At 50.0% G+C, this 25,833-nt stretch overlaps 1 protein-coding gene across 3 annotated transcripts in view; it reads left to right on the forward strand.

Annotated features, from left to right (window-relative positions):
- BICRAL (BICRA like chromatin remodeling complex associated protein) overlaps positions 1-25,833 on the forward strand; it is a 100,504-nt gene that overhangs the window by 6,765 nt on the left and 67,906 nt on the right. For 2 of the 3 annotated variants that reach the window (XM_084890263.1, XM_084890268.1), the window contains exon 2: positions 18,578-18,837. The gene's annotated coding sequence lies outside the window, so the exon portion shown is untranslated. Of the gene's footprint in view, positions 1-18,369; positions 18,440-18,577; positions 18,838-25,833 lie in introns of those variants that run through there. The other variant, XM_084890264.1, reaches the window with a different exon arrangement.

Below are 25,833 nucleotides of genomic sequence, written 5' to 3' on the forward strand. Positions count from 1 at the left end.
GAACAAGACAGACAAAAAGTCTCTGGCTTCATGGCCAGCAAGCAGCAGACAGAGCATGTGCGGCAAATCTCGATGTGAGAAAAAGACATGCCGAGACTGGTTTGGCTCAGTGGATAGAGCGTTGGCCTGCGGACTGAAAGGTCCCAGGTTCGATTCCGGTCAGGGGCATGTACTTGGTTGCGGGCACATCCCCCGTGAGGGGTGTGCAAGAGGCAGCTGATTGATGATTCTCTCTCATCGATGTTTCTAACTCTCCCTCTCTCTTCCTCTCTGTAAAAAAATCAATAAAAAATATATTAAAAAAAAAAAAAAGACATGTTAAACTTGAGCAATGTCCTCAGCCTGGTTGCACATTCGTTTGGTGGGGCAGGAGGGCGGGCGGGGCGGGGGGGGGGGGGGGTGCGTGCTCTATAGCAGCCTGATGGCCTGGCCTTCCTGGGCAATCCAGTCAGGATCTCGGAGTGGGACCTTGGCATTGGTATTTGTTGAAGCTCCCGAGTGGTTCTAATGGGCAACCAGCGGGTGAGCCACCGTGGGAGAGGACCTGAGGCACTCTGAGGCTGGGAGTGGCCGTCAGAGATGAGGTTAGAGAGGTGGGCAGAGGCCGGACCACAAAGAGTTTCATAAATCCCTTTTGGAAGTTTTGGCTTAATCTTGAGGGCACTGGGAACTACTGAAGGATTTAACAGGATAGTGACAGAACCAATCACCCTTCCCCCGCTCTCCCCCTTTAACAAAGGAGCGGCCTGGATGTGCTGTGTGGAACGGATTCAAATGCAGCAAAAGTAAACGGGTGTCCGTGTGGAGCTGGTGCAGGAGCCCAGGGGGAGTGGTGGCGCTGGGCTGCGGTGATGGGGGTGCTGATAAAGGAGGAGATGGCAGGGATTTAGAAGGAGGCTGACAGCACTCGGTGATCAGTGGGAAGGCAGGAATGGGTCCCGGTTGGAGGAACTGATCTTGCTGCCTGAGACAGCGAGGGGAGGAGCAGGCTTGCCGAGAGGCTGGTCGGACCACTGGGACCCACCGCTGCTCCTTTTTCTCTTGCCGGTGGGCCTGTGCTTTTTCTCGTCCTCGTCGCTTGCCTCCTACAAAACCTGTCTCACACCTCTCTTCCGGGAAGCCTGTCTGGATTCCTCCCTCCGGTAGCTCTGGGTGGGTGTTTATCAGCCTGTGAAGCCGGTACCCACTCCCCGATCATCTATCCCGCAGCCCCAGTGGGCATGTGTTTTATTCCATCCTGTAGGCTTGACCCAGGGCCTGGCCCACAGGGGGTGCATAATACATGCTCATTAAGTAGAAGTGTTAGTGGATAACGATTTGGGCCAGAAGCAAGTCCTCTCCTAGGACTGATATTAGAAGTGAATGGGGGGCTTGCTCTCATTTCTAGCGCAGGAGACAGGCGTTCAGGGGGAGAAGGGGGGTAACCACGGAGCAACCAGGAAAGAGCCACGCTGCTGACTCTGCAAAGGAGTGCGCTATAGCCAGCTATTTAAATTGTCTCTTGAGTATAGTTCCAAATTCTTTTCATGTCCAAGGCACATAAATCTCTTACAGCCGTTCTGCACCTGCTCTTTCTCAGTGTCTCTTCCTGTCAGTGAGTGAGGTGTGTGCGTGGTAATACCTGGACAGACCTGAGATTAAATGCTGATGACTAGCGTGTGACATTGGACGTGATACTTAACCTTTCTGAGCTCAGTGTCCACCACCAGTAAAACAGGGATAAGGAAATAGGTATTTCTCCTGGGACCGTGTGACGGTAAATAACGTGTGGGAAAGTGCCGAGTCCTGGGCCAGACCTGTCGAAGACCCTCCACAGCCACCAGGTTCCTCTCTGCCTCCCAGTCACTGGGCCTTGGTCCCGTTGCACTTCCCAGCCCTCGGCGTGAGTGGTGGGGCCAGAATTTGCAATGTGCATTCTGACCTTCTCAGAAAGGGCTCTTGAAGGATTTTTCTGGAAACTGGGCTCTGGCCTTCCTGCAGTTCTGGAGGGTAATTGGGCAGAACTGAAAGGTAAATTGTACTGAAAAGACAAATGAACAAAAACTCCACAAAGAACCCTGGGAAGACTGAGTTGGGCAGCCGTGAGGGAACCTTTAATACCGGCACCAAAATGGGCTTCTACTAAAAGGAAAAAATAAGGATGTGGAATGATTTTTAAAAAAATATATATTTTATTGATTTTTTACAGATAGGAACAGAGAGGGATAGAGAGTTAGAAACATCGATGAGAGAGAATCATCGATCAGCTGCCTCTTGCACACCCCCTACTGGGGATGTACCTGCAACCAAGGTACATGCCCTTGACCGGAATCGAACCTGGGACCTTTCAGTCCGCAGGCAGACGCTCTACCAGAGTCAAACTGGTTTCAGCTGATTTTTTTTTTTTTAATGACACGATCCATTCAGTTTAGAGAACTGTATTGTGAGATCATATCCCCTTTCTCTCTTTTCTTTTTCCCTTTTTAAAGTATATATATATATATATATATATATATATATATATATATATATATGCCTAAACAAACATATGACCCACCAACTAGAATGACTGGCCACCAGGGAGCAGACACTCAGCACAGGAGCTGCCCCCTGGTGGTCAGTGCACTCCCACAGGGGGAGTGCCGCTCAGCCAGAAGCCGGGCTCATGGCTGGTGAGTGCAGCTGCAGCGGGAGCCTCTCCCGCTTTCCTGGCAGCGCTACCAGCGGGGCCAGGATGGGCAGCAGTGGAGCTGGGCCAGCCCCCGCTGGCGGTCCTCCCTGGCTGCCTGCTGCTTCGGCATTGCTACATCCTTGGGGGGATGTCAGACTGCTGGGTTTCGGCCCAATCCCCGCAGGCCAGGCTGGCAGTCTGACATCCCCTTCAGGGGGCCCAGGTTGTGAGAGGGTGAGGCCAGGCTGAAAGACCCCACCCGTGCATGAATCTGTGCACCGGGCCTCCAGTGTCTTTATAGAAGCCTTTCTGTCTGCGGGATCCTCCGTTTTGGGAACCACTGACCTAATCTTGCCTCACTTTACAGATAAGGGAGTGTAAAGCAGTCACATGTTATGTAATACTAGAGGCCCGGTGCATGAAATTTGTGCACGGGTATTATGCTTTTATTGTAGGGTCCCTAGGCCCGGCCAGCAATCAGGGCCAATCTGTGGGGTGACTGGTGGGACAATCAGAGGGGCCCCTGCTGGCACCCGCCTTGGCCAGCCTGGTGTCACCTGTTTGCCAGCCCTGCCCACCCCCACCACAGCCAGTCACTTCCCTCTGTGGGGCAACTGGTGGGGTTATCAGGGGCCTCCTACTGGTACCTGCCTTGGCTGGCCTGGGGCCTGTGGGCTTGGGGCAGCTCCTGAATTGAATGTCTGCCCCCTGGTGGTCAGTGTGCATCATAGCGACCAGTCGTTCAACCAGTCCTTCCACCATTCAGTAGATTTGCATAGTAGGCTTTTATTGATATTACATAGGATTAATGGAATGTGCAGCATTTTCACAAAGATTAAGCTCTTATTTGACTGTAAGCTACATGAGGGCTCTGGTTGTGTCTACTATTTTTTATTCCCCATTAGAGGCTCAATATATGAAATTTGTACAAGTGTAGGCCTTCCTTCCGACTGCTGGCACCAGCTCTCCTCTGGCCCCCAGGACCGGGCTTCCCTCCCAGCCCCAGCTTTGACCAGAAGGTCGTCCGGAAGGACATCTGGTCTAATTAGCATATTATGCTCTAATTATTTTAGATAATCTCGGCATATGACATCATGCCCAGCGTAGAAAGCTCATAGTAACCATCTGTTGGGGGAATAAAGGAAATTCTCAGCCCAGGCACTCCAGAATCTTAGTGTGTGATGATGTTTAGTCCGTGAACTCCTTGAGGGGACCCTCTGTCCTCTCTTGCCCCATAGTTATCAACTGAGTGAGATCGCGGGTCCAGGAAAAGATAATCCAAGGACCTGATGATAGCAGGAGCCACCAGGCACCTTCCTCGTATTATGTCATTTAATCTCGGCGGTAACCTTGCGAGGAGGGGTATTGAAGCCACAGCAGTGTCGGATCCTTTAAAAGACACAGCCAAGTTAAAATTCCCAAGCAGATGTGAGTTTTCAGTGCAGCTGGGAGGAGATGGGGCGAGCTTTCTTGCCTCAGGGTCCTCCTTCTTCCGGCTGAGGGGAAAAAGGATGCCCAGGTTTTGAGATCATTTAAAGGCTTTGGTGGAAATGCTCATTCATGGAGGTGGGTGTTTTTAAAGCAGCCTGGCGGTTAAAAGTTAAATAAGAAGAAATAAATTCTTCCTCTTCCACTCTTCTGCCCAGTTTTAAGGTTTCTTCCTCGGGTAGGACTTCGTTGTGTGTGGAGCGATGCCACTTTTCTGTGAAATACTACAAAGCACAGGATTTCAAACCACAGGCTCCAACCCAGGAAGGTCAGGAAATCCATTTGGTGGATGGCAGCCTGATTTTAAAAATGATCAAAGAAAAGATGCTGAAATGAATAAAATAGAAGGTGTCAGAGTGCATTGTGTGGCCTCCATAGGTTTATATTAGATGTACCTATTTTATATGTGTGCGAGCATGACTCGTGAGATATAATTGCTGGAATTTCCAGCATAAAATGTATCAATATTTCTTCTTGTAGGCGATGGTCAGAAATGTTTGGGAAAATGGTTTTGTGCATGAGGCCTGGCACATCATGGTTCTCAGATGTGTTCAGTGGATAAAGGGATGTATTTGTGTTATCATGGTAGCAATGAGGAAATGTGGATGCTGAGCCAATTCTTGCAAAATGTCAAGTGGGAACCTCTTTGTGTTGCGGATACGCCCTCCTCCTTTTGTAAGAATGATGAACGGCTGCTTCTAAAAGGGGAAAGATGCCGGCGTGGACGAGGGGACGATGGCACATCTGGTTTAGGAACGGGGGTGAGTTACAGGGGCTGCAGAATAAGGCACCGGCGGCTCTAACAGCTGTGAGCGCTCCGCTGGGGGGCGGGGGGGCGGGGAATCGGTGGCCCATGACGCAGTCATTTGAAATTTGCTGAGGCACAAATTAAGTGCATCCTAGGAGGTGAGTGAGGCCCACGGTTGGGGACAGAAAGTCCTCCCCCTCCACCCCCCTCGGCATGGCCTCTGGAAAATAGAAATCTTCATGTTTGTTTGAAAAGAGGAGAAAACCTTAGTGTGGGGTTTTTTGTTTGTGTTTTTGCTTATTCTAATATTTCTTTTTAAAAATATGCTTTTATGGATTTTAGAGAGAGAGGAAGGGAGAGGGCTAGAAACTTTGACAGGCTGCCTCCTGCACACCCCCTACTGGGGATCGAGCCCACAATGGGGCATGTGCCCTGACCAGGAGTTAGGGAATCAACTGGTGACCTCTTGGTGCCTGGGTCGATGCTCAACCACCGGTCCCCACCGGCTGGGCTCCAATTGATCCAAGCTTCAGGAATTACTATATAGCTCTGATATTATCTGAGACTTTATGCTCCCAAGGATGCTATGCTGTGTTTCTCGGGTTTGCCCAGAGCTGAGTACTTCCCCCAAGTCTGGGAGGGAGAGGAAGATCGGGGACAGAACAGGGATTGCAGAGGACAAATCAGGACCAGATTCTGCTTCTACCTTCGCATGTAGACGCTGACTCTTTGAAAGACTTACAATAGGTCCCTGGGTACCTGGGAGGGAGAGGGGGTCAGCCCCGCCCCCGTTCTCCCGGAGTTGTTTACCTGAAGTAGCATTCTGTAAAGTGCCTGTGAGCCATAACTTCAGCTGTAGGAAGTGGGGGAAAGAGAAGAAAATGGGAGAGGCATGTTAGTTTATCAGGAGAAATATCAATGTCAGAAACATCAGTCGGCTGCCTTCCATATGCACTGAAACCTAGATACATGCCCTACTGGGAATTGAACCCAAAACCTTTTGGTGTGTGGACAATGCTCCAACCAACTGAGCCACCGGGCCAGGGCTTTCCTTTCATTTAAAAAGCAAGGTAGTCTGAGACGCATCAGGAGGATAAGTCTGCTCTCTCGGCTCTGCATGTGTGGAGGCCAGGTGGACCTCTCACCTGAACCAGTCCGTCCACAGAAAACTTGTCTGTGCCACCATCTGCCTGTCATAGACTCGGTGGCGATGTGTGGAGTGCCTTCTACCTGCAATAGCAGGCAGGTGCCTTGGTACAGTGAACCTCAGAAATGCTAGTTTATTGTTGTTGATTTTTAATTCTCCCCCAAGGATATCTTCCCATTGACTTTTAGAGAGAGTGGAAGAGAGGGGGAAAGACAGAGAGAAATATCGATGTGAGAGAAACACATCCATTGGTTGCCTTCAGCATGTGCCCCAACCAGGGCCTGGTCCAGGGAGGAGCCTGCAACGCTGTATGTGCTGTTGATGCCCTTGACCGGAATCTAACCTGGGGCCCTTTGGTCCAAAGGCCAACCTCTATCCACTGAGCCACACTGGCCAGGGCTTGTTTAATGTGTTGATGCAGGATGCTGTGGTCAGCTGTGGGGTGAGGGGAGGTATGGAAATGAACAAAGCCCATCTTGCTGCTCATGATCCGGGGATAGACATGGAGATGGCGAACTGTAGGTCAAGCCGACTGCAGAGCGGTTGGTTTTAAAGGAGGGAGGAAGTTCCGTGGAAGCACAAAGGGCAGAGCGAAGAGGGGCAAAGGGAAGGAACGGTGAGGGACAGGTGGCAGAGGAAAGGAGTGCCAGGCAGTGAGCACCAGGAGCAGAGTGGGGAGGCACCAGTGGCATTTGAGGAGCTAGCACATGTGTCAAACACAAGGCCCGCGGGCCAAATCCAGCCCGCCAGGCCTTGCAATGTGGCCCGCACCGCGCTGTCATCACTGCACTCCGCTGTCAGTTTATAACGTCAGTTTATGACTGTTCAGTAAACCATTCGGCCCGCGATTTAGGCTGGATTTTAGATTTTGGCCCCTTCTCTGATTGAGTTCGACACCCCTAAGAGTAACGCCTGCTGGGAGAGCGCGGGGGGGGGGGGGGGGGGGGGGGGGGCGGGGAGGGGGGGATCAGAGGGACAGAGGGGCGGGTGGAGGGGAGCTGCAGGCTGCAGTCATCCCAAAGCCCGGGCCTGAGCGGGAGCTCGCTGGCTCGATGGACGGCTCGCTGGCTGGCTGGCTGGGGTTGGTGCTTTGGGAGGAGCCGTCAGAGAGAACGGGCGGAGCTGGGCCGTGCTGTCGGGGGCTGTCGCAGGGGTTTCCTGGACAATTGACAGGGCTCGGCCGCGCGCCGTGGAAGTGAAGGGGAGGTCACTCAAGAGTGATTTGTACCCGGAAGCCAGTGTGTGAGTTTATAATGGCCATGAACCTACCGAAGCACGGGATGATGGGGTCAGCTGGCCGCAGCACAGCTTTTAAATGGGCGTGCATGGCTGATCAAAGGGTCACTCGAGGAAAGCGGAGTGAAGGCGTGAGTGGGACGGCTGAAGACCTTGCCGCTGTCGGTAGAGTTTCTGCACAGCAATAACAGTGAAGCTCCGCCGCCGGCAGCTGTTATTCTCGGAGCGATACTCGGCCTGCCCCTGAGGAGGGGCCGCTGTTGGAGGGCGCTCGCTGGCGGCACGTCAGTGTCTTTGAGGATCTCTTGGTTGCAAGAAAGGGAACTCCTCTGAGAGGAGCAAGGCGAATGGGGAATGGATTCTAGGGAAGGGGAATCTTCCAGCCCAGACCCCGGGGAGGCAGCCAGGCCTCCCGCGGTGCTCAGCACATCACCCTGGCCGCTGGGGGGACAGGCGGTGCCCCAGCGGGTACTGTTTGGGCAGGCACCCCGCCGAGGGTCTCTGGGGGGGGGGGGTGCACACCAAGACGCTCAGTTGAAGGTCCCACTGCAGGCGCCTCCTACGGGTGCACCCCCATCACCAATGGAGGGAGAGGGGGGATGGGAGTCATTGTGGAAAAGGACCAGGTGCCAAGTTGTCCCCTGACCGGAGGCTAGGGTGGTGGGGTGGGGGTGGGGGGTGACTGTCTGGGGCAAGTCCTGGACCTGGACCTCCTCCATCACTCCCAGCCCCTCCTGTTTAATGTCCCAGCCCGGAGGAGGCTGTAGCGGGGCCCCCCTCCAGAAAGGCCAGTGCCCGCTCTAGCTCATAGGGCACTTCCAAAGGTGACCTCTTGGGTGCCGTTTGCCCCGCTGGGCCTCAGTTTACCCCTCTCTACAATGACGGGTGGCATCAAGGCCTCCCCAGCCTCCTCTGTGTGAATGTTTGGAGTGGAAGGCAACTCCGTCCTCTGGCCCAGGGGTCCCTGTGCCGGGGCCCACGGAGGGAGGACACCCTAGAGTGTCCCGAATCCATAACCAGAAGCGAAAGACCCCCCGACACCCTGTCAGTAGTCCCCTGTAGTCCAGGGCAGGTCCTGAAAAATTCACAAGAGGAAGGCTGCAGAATATAAATGAATGTTTAATTAAATGCTTCTCTACATAATATGTCAACTTTGTGAAATGTTAGATTTGGTCTTTGTAAAAACGTCATTAATCTGAAAATAATTTCTCAGATTTTCCTCACTTTGTGTGGGAGGACTGCGGTGGGGGGAGGGGGGAGGACTCGGTCAGCCAGGGGTGAAGCAGATGAGTTTCTGGGGGCCAGAGAACTTGAAAAGCAAAATTACTTTTTCAGGGGAAAAAACATAATTTTGATTTAAGACACAGGTGCCTTTTTACTGTTTAACTTGCTTCCTAAGAGGCCTAGGCATGGGCATTCTCGCAGCAGCATAAACCGCTCGGACCTGGTCCCTGCTGTTCCCTGAGTGGGATTCAGGCCCCTCCCAGGGGCTGGGTCACAGAACCCTAAAGCTTTTCTGGACTCTGGAATCCCGGGCCCCAGGGTTCCACCCCCCACATCTCTGCACCCCGCCCGCTTCCTCCAGCCTCTGACCAATGCCATTCCATCGTCCGGCCTCACTCCATAGGCCGAGTTAGCCATCTCCAGAAGCACAGCATCCTGTGCCCGTCCCCCCCCCCCTCCCCCAGTGAGACTCTCCCCTCCCTGACCCCTTGGCCGTCTGTTCCCGGTTGCAGGCCCCATTGTAAGTGCTCCAGAATGATGGCCTTCACCCCCAGTCTTCCCAGCCTTCTAGCCTGCTCCCCACAGCCCACCCAGTTCCCCAGTCCTGAGCCAGAAGAGAGAATCGGAGTGGCCCAGGTGGGGTCAGGGCCTTTCCTTACCCCCCTCAGGCTGAAGATGTGCTATCACAGATTCTTTGAAAACAAACAAACAAAAACTGGTAGTAAACAATGGGTAACTCTGAAGAGTTAGTATTCTTTTTTTTTTTTTTAATATATTTTTTATTGATTTTGTACAGAGAGGAAGGGAGAGAGATAGAGAGTTAGAAACATCAATGAGAGAGTCATCGATCAGCTGCCTCTTGCACACCCCCTACTGGGGATATGCCCGCAACCAATGTACATGCCCTTGACCGGAATCGAACCCGGGACCTTTCAGTCCCCAAGCTGACGCTCTATCCATTGAGCTAAACCGGTTTCGGCTGAAGCGTTAGTATTCTTGTTCGACTCTTCCAGACCGTGAATGACTCGGGGTGTCGGTTGTCACATTGCTGTGTATCGAAGTCCCCCAAAACTCAGCAGCTGGAAACAGCAGGCGTTTATTACATCCCAGTCTGTGTGCCAGGTGCCAGGCGGTGGCAGCTGTGGAGCCTGGGTCTCTATCTCGCAGGGGAAGCCTCACAGACACACCACACCATGTGTCCCGGGGCCTCACCGGCCCACCCAGCCCTCACACCCCACCACACTCCTCATCCTGAACTTCCTATCTGTCCTCAGCGACCTCTTCCTCAGCCTTCCTCAGTGGCGTCATCCCCTTTGCCTAGATGGTGTTTTGTTTTGTTTTGTTTTGTTTTTTAATCATCCCCACCGTAAGAAGCACATTTCCTATCACAAACCAGGACATGCATTGCATAGACACATGTATAACAAATTCCACAAAAGAGCTCACACCCTCACCACCTGCCATGGAGCTGGTATTTCCTAGCCCAGGCTATTTCAGCTTTTATGAAAGCTGGTCACGGCCCATGAACCCCACAGCCTCTTGCATTGTGCCCTGCGGCCTACTGTCCACCTGCCTGCAGCTCCCTCTCACCTACACGGAATGACCTCTCCTTCTCCTGGGACCCCCTCCTCCACCGCCAGCCCGGGGCTGTCTCCCCTCTGTCCCCACATTATTTGGAAAACTCTCACTCAGCCTTTAAAACCCAGCTGTACAGGGTTTCCTCTTCCCTCTCCCCTAGGCCAGAAATGCCTGCTTCCTCCTGCCCCACCCCCACCCTCCATATATTTCCATCGCGTCCCTCTGAGTAGGTTCCCGAGGACTCTGAGCAAATGAGCATCCCAGAAATGACGGAGCTGCGGAGAGCGGGTGCACAGTTGGTGGGGGCGGGGGGAGGAGGGGGCGGGTGTCGCGGGCAGGTTTCCTGTCCAGGGAGCCACGTGCTGCAGACAGAGGCTCCCTCCCCTGCGGGCCGCTGTCTGCCCGCGCATCCATCACAGGTACCTTCGCACCGGAACTGGCGGCCTCGGTGCACGGCCGCGGTGCATGCTAGCTGCTCTGGTTTCTCTCTGGTTTTTCTACTTTTACGTTTGTTGGTGTCGATGGGGACAGCCCGGTGAGAAACGGAGCGCCAGGCAGCGCGGGCAGGCCTGTGTTCCTGCCTGTGCCCGCCCTGCGGGAGGGGTTTCCTTTCTGAAGTGGTGAAGGAGGGTTTTGAGGTTTTTGAATATTTGCTTCTAAGTATCTAAGTGAGAGATTTGTTTGCCCACATGTGCACTCCCTTGCCAAGCAATCAATCCGACAAAAAAAAAAAAAATGTTTTTTCTGGTTGGTTTTGCCTGTAGGTGGTTTTTATTCTATTTTATTTTTAGGGCCAAAACAATCGGTTAAATTGTACTGAAATGCAATGGCTGTTTTTTTTTAAAAATTGCTGTGAAGGGTTGAAGCCAGTGTGATTCCCAGGCCAGCCCCTTGGGAGCCGCTGATAGATTATGCTGTGAAGCATAACCGGAAAAGGAAAAAAAAAATTACACGAGCCAACGCACTCAAATGATCCCTTCCCCAATGTCCTCATCGCTGCATCTGTCAATGGCCGTGCGGCTGCCGCGGGATTTGCTGACTGGGCTGTGGGGTGTGCGTATTCGGGGGAGAGAGGTGGGAGGGGAGGGAAGACAGGCGGTAAGCAGATAATTACTGCAGAGTGTGATAAATAGTGTAACAGGTTCTGTGTCACATGCACAGAGCGGGAGTCACTTGCTCACGTGGAGCAGTATTTTTAAATGAGGGTCGCCCCCATGATTGGATCACGGAATCCATTTACAAGGTGGCGAACAGCATTTTTACAGTGAAACAGAAGAGAAGGAAATACAGCAAGTTGCATTCTCTGTAGAACGTTTAGAGAGTGTGTTTCCTAAGCCATTGTTTCGGTAATGTGTTTATTGCATTGCAATGTGAAATCTGCTTCTTGGGAGTGAGTCTCGGGCAAAGATGTTTGAAAGCCAGGACTGTAGGGGATGAAAGAAGGCTTCCCGGAGGAGGTGGCCTTGCAGAGGAGTGGACTTACCCCAGAGGAAGAAGGACATTCTGGGCAGAGGGCAAAGGGTATGTCCATATTGGGAGGAGCAGCAGACAACCCCTGGGGAGGCAGGTGGAGCTAATTAATACACCTTAAAAGTACATATGTCCATGCCTCAGCTCTCCCCAGAAATTCTATTTCCCTGGTGATGGCTTTGGCCTTGGGAATCTATTTTCGTTGTTGTTGTTGTTGTTGTTGTTGTTGTTATTATTATTATTATTATTATAGCTCAGTGCAGGAATTCACGCATGGGTGAGGTCTCTCAGCCTGGCTGGCAATTGGGCCCGTTGGCCAGGGGGGAGAGACCACAGGAGTTTGGTTGTGGGAGCATACTGACCACTTGGAGGCAGCTCTTGTGTTGAGCATCTGCCCACTGGTGGTCAGTGCACATCATAACTACTGGCTGGTCATCGGGTCATAACGGTCGGTTAGGCTTTTATATATGTACAGATTATTATTGTTGTTATTGTTACTTTAATCCTCACTGGAGGACATGCTTTTTATTATTTTTAAAAATATTTTCTATTGATTTTGGAGAGGGAGAGAGAGATCGAAACGTTGATGAGAGAGAATTATTGGTTGGCTGCCTCCTGCATGTGCCCTTGACCAGAACCCAGGACCCTTCAGTCTGCAGTCTGACGCTCTATCCCCTGGGCCAAACCAGCTAGGGCAATATTATTATTGTTGATTTAGAAAAAGAGGGAGAGGGAGAGAGAAACATTGACATGAGAGTGAAACATGAATCAACTGCCTCCCAAACGTCCCCCAACCTGGGGATCTCACTCTAAACCTAGGTATGTGTAGGGATGATGCTCCAACAAACTGAGCCATACCGGCCAGGGCAGGAATCTGTATTTCTAATAAGCTTCCTCGGGCTGTGAGGTGCTGATGGGTGTGACACAACCAGCAACAGGCCTTAAAAAGGTGAATTAGGTAGAAAATTGGTTGACTGGAAATAAAATTGGGAGACCAGCAAGTGATGAGGACCTGAATTTAGGTGGAGGTGGTTGGTGGGAAAGAGGGACTGGATTTAAGGGAGTTTCTTGAGGTGGGTTGCTTGGTTTGAGGCAGATGAGAGGATGAGAAGGAAGCATGGACAATCCTAATATATTAGGAGACTGGTCTGTGGACACAGAAACTAGAGGGAAAAGGAGATGATTGCTTGACTTTTGGTTTGTGCTCATGCTGGGCAGGAATATAATTCACCAAGTTTTTGCCATGTTCCATGTAAACTATACCTCTAGAATGTACATGCCTGCCATAATTGATTTGGCTCAGTGGATAGAGCATCAGCCCATGAACCAAATAGTCTCAGATTCAATTCTTTGTCAAGGGCATGCACGTGGGTTGCAAACTCAATCCCAGGCCCCTGTCGGTGTGCATGTGGGAGGCAACCAACCAATGTGTCTCTCTCACATAGATGTTTCTGTGTGTTTCTCCCCCTCCCTTCCACTCTCTCTAAAACCAATGGGAAAATGTCCCTGGGGGGGGGGGGGGGGGATAGACAACAAAAAAAAGAACCTGCATGTCCTTTGCTCTGATTGCCCATCTCTAAACAACCCCCTGATTGTCTTAGACCTGACGCATGTTACTCTAACTCACACAGTACTGATAACCACCCCAACTGCGGGTTGATCGGTATGATTTACAGTGAGGGAGGTGCATAAACCTTTTTGGGCACAAGAGTACATGTACCTTTGCCGAGGGTGTCACCTTTACAGTATCAGAGTGCCTGGGAAATGGAACTAAAAGGAACTAAAAGGTTTAGGAAAGAGAATTGTATGGTCTAAAGAGTATTTCATGTGGACCCTTAAAATGCCTGATTCACTTTCCTGTGCTCAAATCAATAAGAATGTGGCTCTCTAGTTATCAAAATACTAGTGGAGGTTATACTTTCTTGGTGGTCTTTTCCCTTCGTGTTGAAGCGATATCTTGAGGCCTGTTGTGCACCTTCTTGTTTCTTTGCCTCAACTCGTATTGACGTCATCTTTCAGGGGCGTTCCTTCTCCAGATGTCTGACCTGCTGGCAGTTTAACTTTTAGAAAGGACGCTGACATTTATGGAGCAAGTCCCTTTGCATGGAGACCCTGCCTTAGAGGCTGACTTTCTCACCGAATTCCGAGGGTGCTTTAGAGAAGCACCCCTCAGCCTGTGAGTCCTCTTCTGCCTCTTCAAGCCCCCATCCTGGGGTCCCGGTCGGGTGGAAGGAACGCTCTGTCTTGGAGAGTTAGGAGCCGGGCAGAGCCCCACAGGGCCCGGGAGCCGGTGAGCGCGCCTCCAAGCCGTGCCTTCCCGCCGCTCAGCCTGGGCTTCCTGACCTGATGGCCGTCCTCCCCGTCACTCCGTAGGGAAACTGGCTGGATGTGTCACACAGCAAGACCAGTGGGAGTGCTGAATGCCTCTTTTTTAAAACAACAGTCTGCTTATACTCCTTATCCTTGTACTAGAGGCTTGTAGGAGTTCAGATTTTTATTTTAAAGTCTGTCAAGGAAAATGACCAGCTTGATATACATGGCATGACTAGAATAGCCTTCGTCTCTACAAAGATGGTTTATTCATGTATCAAATAAAATGCTAACGTAGGCAAAAATAAACTGTTTACCACTGCTTTGAAAACATGTCCACGTTGCTTCTTAATACCAGGATCAACCACAACAATAATGGCAACTGTTGTTGAGTAATTTACTATATGCCAGGAACCAAAGCCAGGGCTTTGTATATCTATTGTCGTTTAATTGTCCTCTGGCTATTGAGATATAGGTATTGTTTTTTTTGTTTGTTTGTTTTTTTATATAGGTATTGTTACTTTCATTTTACAGATGTGGACACTGAGATAAATGAAGTGAAAAAAGAAAGCCAAGATCACAAGGCTAGAAAGGGGCAATAATGAAGCTCTAACTGATGGGGGTGGGGATCACTCTAAAGTCTAAACCATAAGGCTGTACTGCCTGTGATCCACTGGATAGTTTTTTTGTGGTTCAGGGAGACTTATAATACTCCCTTAATATAGAGTGGGCAAAAGTCAGTTTACAGTTGTTTGTATGAAAAATAACAAACCTACACTGATAAAAGAGAAACATGCAAATTGACCATCCCTCCGCTACACCCACCAGCCAATCTGGAGCGAGTATGCAAATTAACCCAACAAAGATGGCGGCTAATTTGCATATGCAGGTGCTGAGCAAAGATTAAAGACAGCATAGAAGGAAGCCAAGTGCTGCAGAAGGAAGCAAAGCAGGGGAGAAGGGAGCGAGGCAGCTTCAGTGGGCTTCACTCCATTCTCTGCTTCGCTCCAGCCGCAGGAAGCTCTATTCTTGCAAGAATCTTCCTGCAACAGGCCTCTAGTAATTAATAAATAATGAGAGTATAAACTCTGTCTTTTGCATACTCATAACTGTACATCTACTTTTGCCCACCCCCCTAGGTAGAGACACATTCATTTCTTGTTTTCTTATCCATCTTGTGGACAGAGCTATTTCTCTTCTATCCTATGAGTACTGGTTATGAGCTAACTATGTACAAAGAACTCTGTGAGGCCCTTAGAGAATGGAGGGACTTAAGAGGGCTCTATAAGGTTGAATCCCATGAGATTGCCACTGGGAATTTACATGTGAAGATTTCACATGATTCAATCTGACACACCACTAAAATAAGATGCCACGCTAAACATTTCACAAGCACTAGTTCCTAAACCCTTAAAATAACTCTCAGACACGGGCACTATAATTATCCCTTTTCATTGATGAGGAAGTTGGAGTGCTGAGGGGTGAAGTGACGCCCATAGCCACATACCTGGTGAGTGACAAAGGTGGAATTTGAACCCAGGTCAGTCCGAGTACAGAGCCAAGGCACTAAACCCCAGCATGGACGTTCCTCGTGAGGCACAGAGGAAGGCAGGCACCTTATTTCTGCCCGTGGAGAATTCTCACACTTTCATTGCACAAACACAACACGGAGCCCTTACTAGCTCACCTGGTATATTTGTTATCTCTGTGGTCTGGGCACATCTGGTCCTGTGTGTGGCCACCTCAGCTCCGGCATTTGCATTCACCCCCCTCTGAGAAGGGCCAAACAACAAGAGGAAACACTTGGAGGAAGAACCTAAACAACAGCAGCATTTTCACTTTTAATTGTTATATGGACATTGGGCCTGTTTATGTGGAGGCCCAGCTGCCTGCTAGAACATTCCAACTATAATTACATCCTCTCTCTTTTTTTTTTCTGTGTCCAGTTGCCCTTCTTTCTAGGTTGCCCACACAGGTAGGAACCATAGGAGTGACCACTTAATTGTACATAATTAAATTGTAGTCAATACAATTAAAATAATTTGCATATAGGTAAGCCATTTTAAAAATGTTCCTCTTGCCCTACCCAGTATGGCTCAGCTGTTGGAGCACTGGCCTGTGGACGGAAGGGTCCTGGGTTCGATTCCAGTCAAGGCCTTGTACCTTGGTTGCAGGCTCCATCCCTGGTCCCCTGGATTGTCCCGGGGCATGTACCGGAGGCAACCAGTCTGTGTGTCTCTCTGGCATGTTTCTCTCTGTCTCCCTCCCTTTCACTTTCTCTAAAAATCAATTGAAAAATAACCTTGGGTGAGGATTAACAACAACAACAAAAAAACTTTCCTCTTAAAAAGTTTCCTAATCTTACATTTAGACATCTAAGTAACTTACATTTTACATACAAAGGCATATTCCTTGTTTAAAATGTTTTTCAATCACATGGGAAAAATGAAAAAGTTGTTTATTGCCTCTTTAATATTAAATGATTTCAATTTTGGTGGTGCCTGGTGACCCTGAAATTCTCCCCACTTGCTATCCCAGTATTTTGCCAACCCCCAAAATGTAAAATTAGATTTGACAACTGGCATTCTCAAAGTAGGCCTTCCCTAAGCGGAGGGCTGTCCCTGTGCCCAGGCCCCAGCACTGAGCCCTGTTTATTTCCAAACAGCAAAGACTGCTTGTCTCCAAGTCCTTTCAGGGCTGGAAGAGAGGAGTGAATTTTAGAATCTACCTGACCTGGGTTTCCCCCACCAGCCCTCAGTAGACGGATGAGTCCAGGCAAATTACTAAAATCATTAGGAGCCTCATCAGCAAAATCAGGATAACTAAGCATTATTCTACGAGTATAGGTTTCCATGGAGAATCAGTCAAAAATGTATGTCTGTATATAGGAGGCAGTAGGCTCTCAGAAAATGTAATTCTTTAAAAAGCCTCCAATATCCACACTCTATGGGTAAATGGATTCAGTTTTGTTTGGTGATCTTTCAAAGTCAGATTTGAGTTTCTTTGGGGTTTTGGCTGACTTAGGAGAATGGCTTTCTGAAATCCATTAATATTTCATTAGACTATGGAGCAACAGCTGTAAAACTTGCTTGGTGGGTCCTAATTGCAATGAATAATGGACTCTTTTGCTATGTAATTCTTCAAAATGGGCATCATAATTAAATTCCAACCAATCCAAAAGCACTTGAAAATATGTTCAAAAATTCCCCTAGCCAATTAGAAAACTGGTTGGCCCAACTGTCAAGTGTAGAGAAATATGGTAATTTATGCAAAGACTCCTGTTCCAGGAAGGCCTTGGCTGGCTGTGAAGCACGTGAGAAAACACCTCAGTGATACTATGTGATACAAAATCACTGAATGCATTTGTAAGGAAAGTTTAAATACAGCACATACATTGTAAAGGATAGAATGGCAGTTACTAGAACAAGATGCGGTTTGTTTTTCTTTTAAGATGTTCTGTCTTGTACATGACAACATTGTACGCTAACCTTGACATTTAATTTGTACAAAATGGTATAGTTACAGTATCCTTAGGTAACAAGCAAGGTAAGCTACCATTACCTTTTTTGATGCTTAAGGGAATAGAGAAACCAAACAATAATTTCATGTAAATAATTTAAGTCTAGGGATAATTTTATTTAGAACTCACTAAATATTTGGGGGAACATGGCTTTGAACGTTCTATTTTATCGCAGGACCTCATTGCTGTCTGTATTACAAAGTAATTTAAAATAATTTTGAAACATTTCTGGGGCTTACATATGTATTTTTAAAAATTCTTAATCACATGCTAATGCAACTCATCCTTTATCCTTGATGTTTTTTAAACTAAAAGACCACAACAAAACCCCCTACTGTATTTTCGTGATAATTGACAGGAAAAATAAATGCAGTTAATCTACCCCCCAATCCACACAATCACAGTTAACACTTCCTTAAATGTTCTCAGTGTGCTAGATGGCTGATGGAGACTCTCAACAATGAGCTGCGATTTAAAATGGGCGTTAATTACACTCAAAAGGTTGGGTAGCTTTTTTAAGGTTGGGGGATTGCATAATGAAAGTCCCACAAATGTGGTGGTAAAGGTTATCTACATATAAAGAGAAGGGAGTTGGATGTTTTGAGAGCGACTTAGTACTACACCTTCATCTTGGCCACTCAAGTTGTTTTTGGTTTTTTTTTGTTTGTTTTTTTGTTTTTTTTCTGTTTAATGTTGACTTACAGGTTTCACAGACAAGGTTTTACAGCATTTCGGAATGAAAAGAGGATGTTGCAAAGGAAAGCTTAGTACATTTAAAAGTTAGGATGCATGGGTTATTTGCCAAACAACTTAAAAGTGACCTTTTATTTTTTTTAAGCATATGCAAAAAAAGCATTTATTGGGCTTGTTCTAATTGGAGTTCTAAACAAATATTTTTTTTTGTTTTTAACCCTCCCCCCCTCCCCCCCCCGCTAAAACGAGTGAATGTGTGTGTGTGTGTGTGTGTGTGTGTGTGTGTGCAGGGCGCCAGCAGAGAATAGCACGTTCTGTTGTAGATTTTAATTTTTTTTTTAAAGGGCCAACTAAACCTGCTTCTTGAGTAAACCGGTACATTTCTGAAGTTAGCAACAACAAAAAAAAATCCCCAAAGGAAATAGGAATTCACATCTTCGGAGCTCGATTTAAAAAAATTTTTTTTTTAATTAAAAAAAATCCTAATCTTCACATTTTTTTTTTTCTTGCTAGGCGAGAAGCGAAGTTTGGAGGTAGACGAGCAGGCGAGCGCTAGCCCGGGCGCGGAGCATGCAGGCCGGGCGGGCGCGGGGAGCGGGCGCCCGCCGCCCGGCGCGGGGGTGAGCGAGAGAGAGAGAGCGGAGCGCGTGTGGCCGGCGCCGCTCGGCCGGGAGCTCCCGCGCCCGCGCCCCGCGCCCCGCGCCCGCCGCCGCCGCCGCCCCTGGTGCGATGGCGCAGAAACCCCGTTGACAAGGCACTGCTTTTTCATGACGGTGAGTTTCCCTTTGAGTGTATTATAATTTTGTGATAAAAATTTCAAGGAGAGAGAGAGGGAGGGAAGAAAAAAAAAAAAAAAGAGGAAAACCCACACAACCTCCTTCCTCTGCCTCCTTCCCCCGGGGCGGGGGGCGGCGCGGGAGGGGGCCGCGGACCTGCCTCCGGCAGACAGAGGAGAAAGAGGAGCAAATTAAACACCGAGTTGCCAAAACCAGGATATTAGGTTTCAGCCCAGAGAGCTATTGGCTAAGGCTGTGTTTCTTTTTTTTTTTTTTTGGGGGGGGGTGGGTTTGTGGGTGGGTGATGGTGGTGGTGGGTGGATGTTTAATGGACACGGAGGACAGGGGAGTCGGTGCGGATGCCGCTGCCGGCGCCGCCCGGGCCCGGGAGCCCAAGTTCAGTGTCGCGGGCGGGGGCGCGGGCGGCGGCGGGGCCGGGGGCGCCGGCGGAGGGGCCGCGGCGGGGGGGCCGGCGCCTCTCCCTCTCCCTCTCTCTCTCTTTTTTCCTTCCTTCCCGCGGATGCAAATTTGTGGAGCGGGAGCGGGAAGGGCGGCGGGCGGCGGGCGGGAGGGAGCCGCTAATGACTCATTGATGGAGCCGGAGCCGGGGGCTGAGCGGTGCGGGCGCCTTCCGTCCCCCGGGGCCGGCGGCGGGCGGCGGGCGCGGGCGCGGGGCCGGCGGGGCCGGGAGGGCTGGCGGCGGCGGGAAGAGAACCGGCTCCCGATCTCCTCCCCTCGGCTCCCTCCGCTCTCGGCAGCTCCGGGGTGGAACCGCGTTTTCTTTCTTTTCCGCAAAATGGACCCCGCGCCGGGCAGGGGGAGGGAGAGGGCGGCGGCGGCGGCGGCGGGGAAGGTCGCCTTCCACCCCGGCTTCCCCTCGCCCGGAGCCGGCGGCGGCGCTGGGAGAGCCCGGCCGTCCGCCCGGCCCCGGCCCGGCCTGCTTCTGGGCGCGGCACCGCCGGCCTCGCCGCCGCCCGGCCCGCACTCCGGCCCCGGCAGCCGGGCGGCGGGAGGGGCTGGCGGGCCCTGGGGCCGGGGGCGCGCGGCCGCCGCGGTCCGGCCCGGAGCCCGGAGCGGCCGGAGCGCGGGGCCCGGCGCGGCGGCGGCGGTTGGAGGCGCTAAGATGGCGCTGGCCTGGCCGCTCGCCAGGGCTGGTGGCGCAGTTGCTCCGCGGGCGCCATCTTCCCCGGCGGCGCGGGCGGCGCCCTCGGTGGGCACCTCGCCGGCGCGGGGCCGAGGGTCCGGGGCGAGGGCAGCGGCGCTCCGGGCCTGGGGCTTGGGGTTGCCGCTGGGCCGGGCCCGCATGGCTGCCCCTGCCCGGGCCCTCGGGTCCAGCGGCCGCCGGCCCCCCACCCCCGGGTGAGAAGCCCGGCCCGGCGGCCGCTGGCTCCCGGCTCCCTCCCCGCGCCCGCTCCCCGGGCCGGCATCGGTGAGGGCCCGCTCCCCGGCCCGGCATCGGTGAGGGCCCGCTCCCCGGGCCGGCATCGGTGAGGGCCCGCTCCCCGGGCCGGCCCGGACGCCCGGTCCCCCCGCCTGGCCGTCGGGCGGGGAGCGGTTCCTCCGCGGCCGGCGAAGGCGGAGGGCGAGGTGGCCCGGCCGCAGCCGCGGAAAGCTGCCCGGGCCGCGGCCGCCGGCCTCCCAGCTATCGGGGCTCTCCGTTCGTTTTATTTCTTTCAGTTGGTGGTATTTTAAAATGACCCCGGAGAGACATTGGTCTGCTTACCAAATTGTGGGTAGGCAGTGGGTTCCAGGGATTTGAACTTCTTACTGGCTTTTATGTTAGCTATTCGCATCGGCAATAAATTAAGCGTCTCAGAACTCCCTTCCCCCCCTCTCTAAAAGCAATAGAAATAGTAAAAACAAGAACCCCCCAACGAAACTGCCCTGTGTTGTAGGTAGTCTCCTTCTCACCGATATGAGGCTTTTCAGCTCCCTAACTCACTGAGCTGTTTCCTTAAGAGCACCCCTGTGTCTGTCCGTCCTGCGGTAGCTCCGTGGAGAGACAGGATCGAGCTTGGGGTACTTTGTTCCCGAGAAGACGATCGGGAGGAGGAAGACAGTGTGCTAAGCTGGGCTCTTTAGGAGTCCACAGAGATGGAAAGTAGTTAATTTCCAGGGGATAAAAGCAACATAGTGGCAGCCAGTGTTTCCTTATGTTTAAAGAAACAAACAAACATTCACTAAATAGCGTCCCGCTGTGCTTGGTGCTTTATTTAATTCCTGTGTATTCTATCAGCCCAGCAACAATGGTCTTACTCTCTTATTTACCAGGTAGAAATGACATTGGATTTAAAAACAAAACAAAACAAAAACAATGTTCTTGGCTCTGCACCTACAGGGTCCAAATCTGAGCAATAGAATCCACTGGTGTGTGGGGCGCGGGGTGTGTGTGTGTGTGTGTGTGTGTGTGTGTGTGTAGAATCCACAGGGAGATGTTTTTAAAGAGATTTTTGCAACATCACCTCTTCATTTGTTAGGGCCATTGTTTCTTTTCCAAGGAAACAAATGGGTTAAATAATCTAGTTTTTAGCAGCCTCTTCACTTTCCAACTTCTTGATACCCCTCACTCTCTCCATTTTTGAAATTCCGGCCCACCCAAGGACCTCCTGCATCTGAAGAGGTCAGGGTCAGTGTTATGACAAAGATCTCCAGGTGAGCAGCTGCTGGCTCTTTAGTTGGACTTGGTCCATATCATTCTGAGTTTCAGCAGTTTATTACATCGTTCTCGTTTTAATTTTTCTCCTGTAGCTGCCATTTATCAGTGACAAAACTGTTTTCTTACAGAAAGGTGATGTAGGTATCCTGTGACTTTAAAGTCTCAGTACATTTTTAAAAGCCTGTTTCATTCTGGTGAGAAGTTAACAGACTTCTAGGTCTAGATGGGGCAGCTAGCTTATTCAAGACAATTATGCAACAAAAAACAAAGGTGAATGTGGGATTGATACATTAGGAATAGGTTAGAAAAGATCCTGAAATACTAGTGAAATCCTACAGATAAACCTTTGGAAGAAAGGGTATGTTTTTTCTGAATTTGGGATTTCATTGGGTTTTGGTTGGGGAAGTAGGATGGGGAAGTTGTTCTAAACGTGAGCCCGATAAGAAGAGTGCACAGCAGGTCACAGCAGGTCAGGATAAGCAGCCAGCGGTGACTAGCCAACCTGACCAAAATGAGAACCAAGTCAGTGATGAAATCATGAACTTCTCTGGATTGAGGACCACGTGCTTACTTTGTGCTTTCCTTTCTTTCTTCTCAAATCACTGTTGTGTTTAGTATTTTCTAGGGGATACGGTTGAGGACTTTGACTTCTTGGGGTAAAAATTATATGCCCACATTTTAAAACGTGTGCAAGGAGCCGCTTTGCATACCTGTGTGCAGTCCAGACCAGTGGGTGGCGGAGCGCTGGTCTTTGCCTCTGTGGCTTTTCTCCCCTTGTTTTTCATGGTAAATGCCAAAGTAATTATATTCTTTGACTAAAATCCAAAGCTTGAAAGTAAGGGAAATCTAAAATAAACCTGCTGAGAGGGACACAGTAGCTTCTTTATTCTAAAGTAGCCTTTAGTGGAATTCAAGACAGACAAGATCTCCGCCCTCAGGGAATTTACAGTACAGTGGGGGAAACAGGAAGTAAGGAATCAAATAAGATAACCACAGATTAAGAAAAGTTATTGGAAGTTAATTAGCTGGTGAATCTGAAGGAGTGCCTTATGGGAAATGACTGGCCAGTAGGAGACAAGGAGCGTCCCTCTGAAGAGGTGACACTGCGTTGGGACTTGAAGCATGAGCTTGTGCCAGCCCCGCGGGAGCTGGGAAGACATTCCTGCAGGGAAACCAGTGCCAAGACTGGGAAGGCCCAACCGTCATGGTGTTGGGAGCAGGAATAAGATGGCGGTGGAGGATCCTACAGGGCCTCTTGTGTTAGGGCAGGGGTCTTCAAACTACGGCCCGCGGGCCACATGCGGCCCGCAGAGGAGTCTGATCCGGCCCGCCAGGTTTTTTGGGCAGTGAGCGCAGCCGAGGTGTTACAGTAGGAATTAGTAGTTCATATAGTCCGGCCCTCCAGCTCTCTGAGGGACCGTGATCTGGCCCCCACTTTAAAAAGTTTGAGGACCCCTGTAGGCAGAACAGGGGTTGGGGATTTTAATGAGAATGAGAAGCCTTAGAAGGGCTTTCATTGGGGCAGTGATGTGTTTTCATTTTTAAAGATCACTGGCTTCTGTGTAAACCAAGAGGAAGCAGGAAGGCTATTGGAATAGCTCTCGGTTGATGGTATCTTAGCCCTGGAGATGGAGCAGAGTAGATGTTGGGTTCAGATATTTTGAGGTGGAATCAGAAGTATTTACTGAGTGGGCTGACTGTGGAGGGGGAGGGGAATCAAGATGCCTTCATAGTTCTGGCCTAAGCCTTGGGGGCTGATGGTCCAGTTGCTGGGTGGAGACTGGAAGAGGAACAGGTTGGGTGGGAGTGGGGGGAGACAAGAATTCTGTGCAGAACCTGTAGTGTTTTTAAATATCTGTGAGACATCCAAGTAAAAAGTCAGGTAGGCAGTGCATACTCAAGTGAAGCTGAGAGGAGCAGACATACATTTTGGGACTCACTAGCATACACATGGTACAGTGTGTCATGGAACTGGTTGAGATTATTTGTGATCATAAAGGCCTTAAGGTCAAGCTCTAAAACACTTCCAGTGGCTAAAGGAGACTGAAAGGTTTGGCCATTGAAGTGGGAGAGAGTTACCCTTTTCAAGAAAGGGGCTGATCCCTCTGCCAAATGCTGCTGAGAAGTTAAACCATGAGGATAGAGAAGTACCCGTTTGGATTTGGCCACGTGGAGGTGGCTGCTTTGACAAGGAGCCTCACTGTCATGGGGTTGGAAGCTGGATTGGATCACAATGAGAGAAATGCAAAGTGAATGAGGACCATTTGTTGAGGAAGTTTTGTTGTAAAGTGAAGCACAGCAGTGATTGGGGAGAGAAATGAGGTCAACGATCTTTAAAAACGTTGATGGGAAATAGAAGAGCATATTCAAATAGGCTACTGAGACTAGCCAGTAGAAAGAGACTAAGGCAGAAGAGAGAGAAGACTACCAAAAGAGCAGACTTCTTTTTCCTTTTAGTGTATATTTTTATTGATTTCAGAGGAAGGAAGAGGGAGAGAGAAACATCAGTGATGAGAACCACTGATTCGGCTGCCTCCTGCATGACCCACATGGGATTAAGTCTGCAACCAGTGCATGGGCCCCCAGGGAGTCAAACCATGACCTCCTGGTTCATAGATCGACATTCAACCACTGAGCAGAATTCTTAGGAAGGCGCGAAGGAACCTTTCTCAAAACATAAGAGGAGGGTCTGCCTTTGGTGGGAGCAAGACTTGCAGTAGCAGGAGAGAAGGCAGAGAATGTGGACACAAATGCAGGGTTTATGAATTGCAAGTAGACTATATGGTGTCTGTTTTCTTAGTGAGGTCTGGGGCAAGGCTAGCAACTTAAAGGAAGAGGGGTGGGATGGTTTGATGTGAGGACACCTCACCTGGGACAGCAGGACAGTGAGCTCACTGGAAACCGAGGTAGGATTGCTGGGCATTTCTGATGCCTGGCTGTGGATGGGTCTGAAGTGCATGGCTTTCTGCCAGCACCGTTCAGCTGGCAGGAAGGAAACAGCTGGCAGGACATCACTTCAACCAAGAGTGGAGTTTGCCTCCCAGGTGTGACAGGAAGAGAGATGGGAAGTGGAGGTTGGTTGCAGTGGTGAACCCTGGAATGCTAGCCAGGAAGCAAAGCAAGAGGAGCTAATGGGTTAAAGCCATGTATCTTCACCATGAAAATCATTCTTGGTTAAAAATGAGGTAATGGGCCGAAGCCGGTTTGGCTCAGTGGTAGAGCATCGGTCTGCGGACTGAAAGGTCCTAGGTTCGATTCCGGTCAAGGGCATGTACATTGGTTGCGGGCACATCCCCGGTAAGGGGTGTGCAAGAGGCAGCTGGTCGATATTTCTCTCTCATCGACGTTTCTAGCTCTCTATCTCTCTCCCTTCCTCCTCTCTGAAATATCAATAAAATATATTTTTTTAAAAAAATGAGGTAATGAGCACAGAATTTCAGTTTGGGATGATGAAAAAGTCCTGGAGCTGGATAGTGGCAGCAGGCGCCCAGCAATGTGAATTTAATGCCACTGAACTGTACACTTACAAGTGGTAAATCTTGTCTGTATATTTTACCACAGTAAAAAATTCACATGTAGCCAAAACCGGTTTGGCTCAGCGGTAGACCGTCGGTCTGAGGACAAAGGTCCCAGGTTCGATTCCGGTCAAGGGCATGTACGTTGGTTTCAGGCACATCCCCGGTAGGGGGTGTGCAAGAGGCAGCTGATCGATGTTTCTCTCATAGACGTTTCTAGCTCTCTATCTCTCTCCCTTCCTCTCTGTAAAAAAATAAAATATATTAAAAAAAAATTCACATATAAGCATGTGGCAGGTACATGTTCTTTGCATACTGCCTTGGGCTATTTGCAAAGTACTATATTTTCTGTGGCAGAAAGTAGCCTTACAAATCAAATCTCAACTTACTAAGACTGAAGAGGCACTGTTCCCTCACATCATGGTCCCAAACTTGAGTGTGGGGTGAGGCCTAGGAATCTTAGGTTATTTGTTTCTCTGTTCACTGATTTATTTATTTTAGGCCTTTAGCATAGCATTTAAAGCAAGCAGGGCGCTCAGTAAACATTTGCTGACTAAACACTAGAGCACTCGGGTAGAGTAGAATGATGGGAACCAAAGGGAAACAGACAGGTGGAGGTCAACAATGTCTTATCGTTACAGGCTGTGAGAAAAAGAATAAGCGAGACCTCTGATGTGATTGTTTTCAGCATTGACATTCTGTGATGAAAAAAATCAAATTATTTGGGGAGTGGAGAGAGAAATAAGTTTTTCCTTTTTAAAAATTGAATTTATTGGGGTGATAGTGGTTAATAAATTAGGTTTCAGGGGTACCATGGAAATA

Source organism: Pipistrellus hanaki, assembly GCF_964339955.1.
Source record: "Pipistrellus hanaki genome assembly, chromosome: 7".
Lineage (NCBI taxonomy): Eukaryota > Metazoa > Chordata > Mammalia > Chiroptera > Vespertilionidae > Pipistrellus > Pipistrellus hanaki.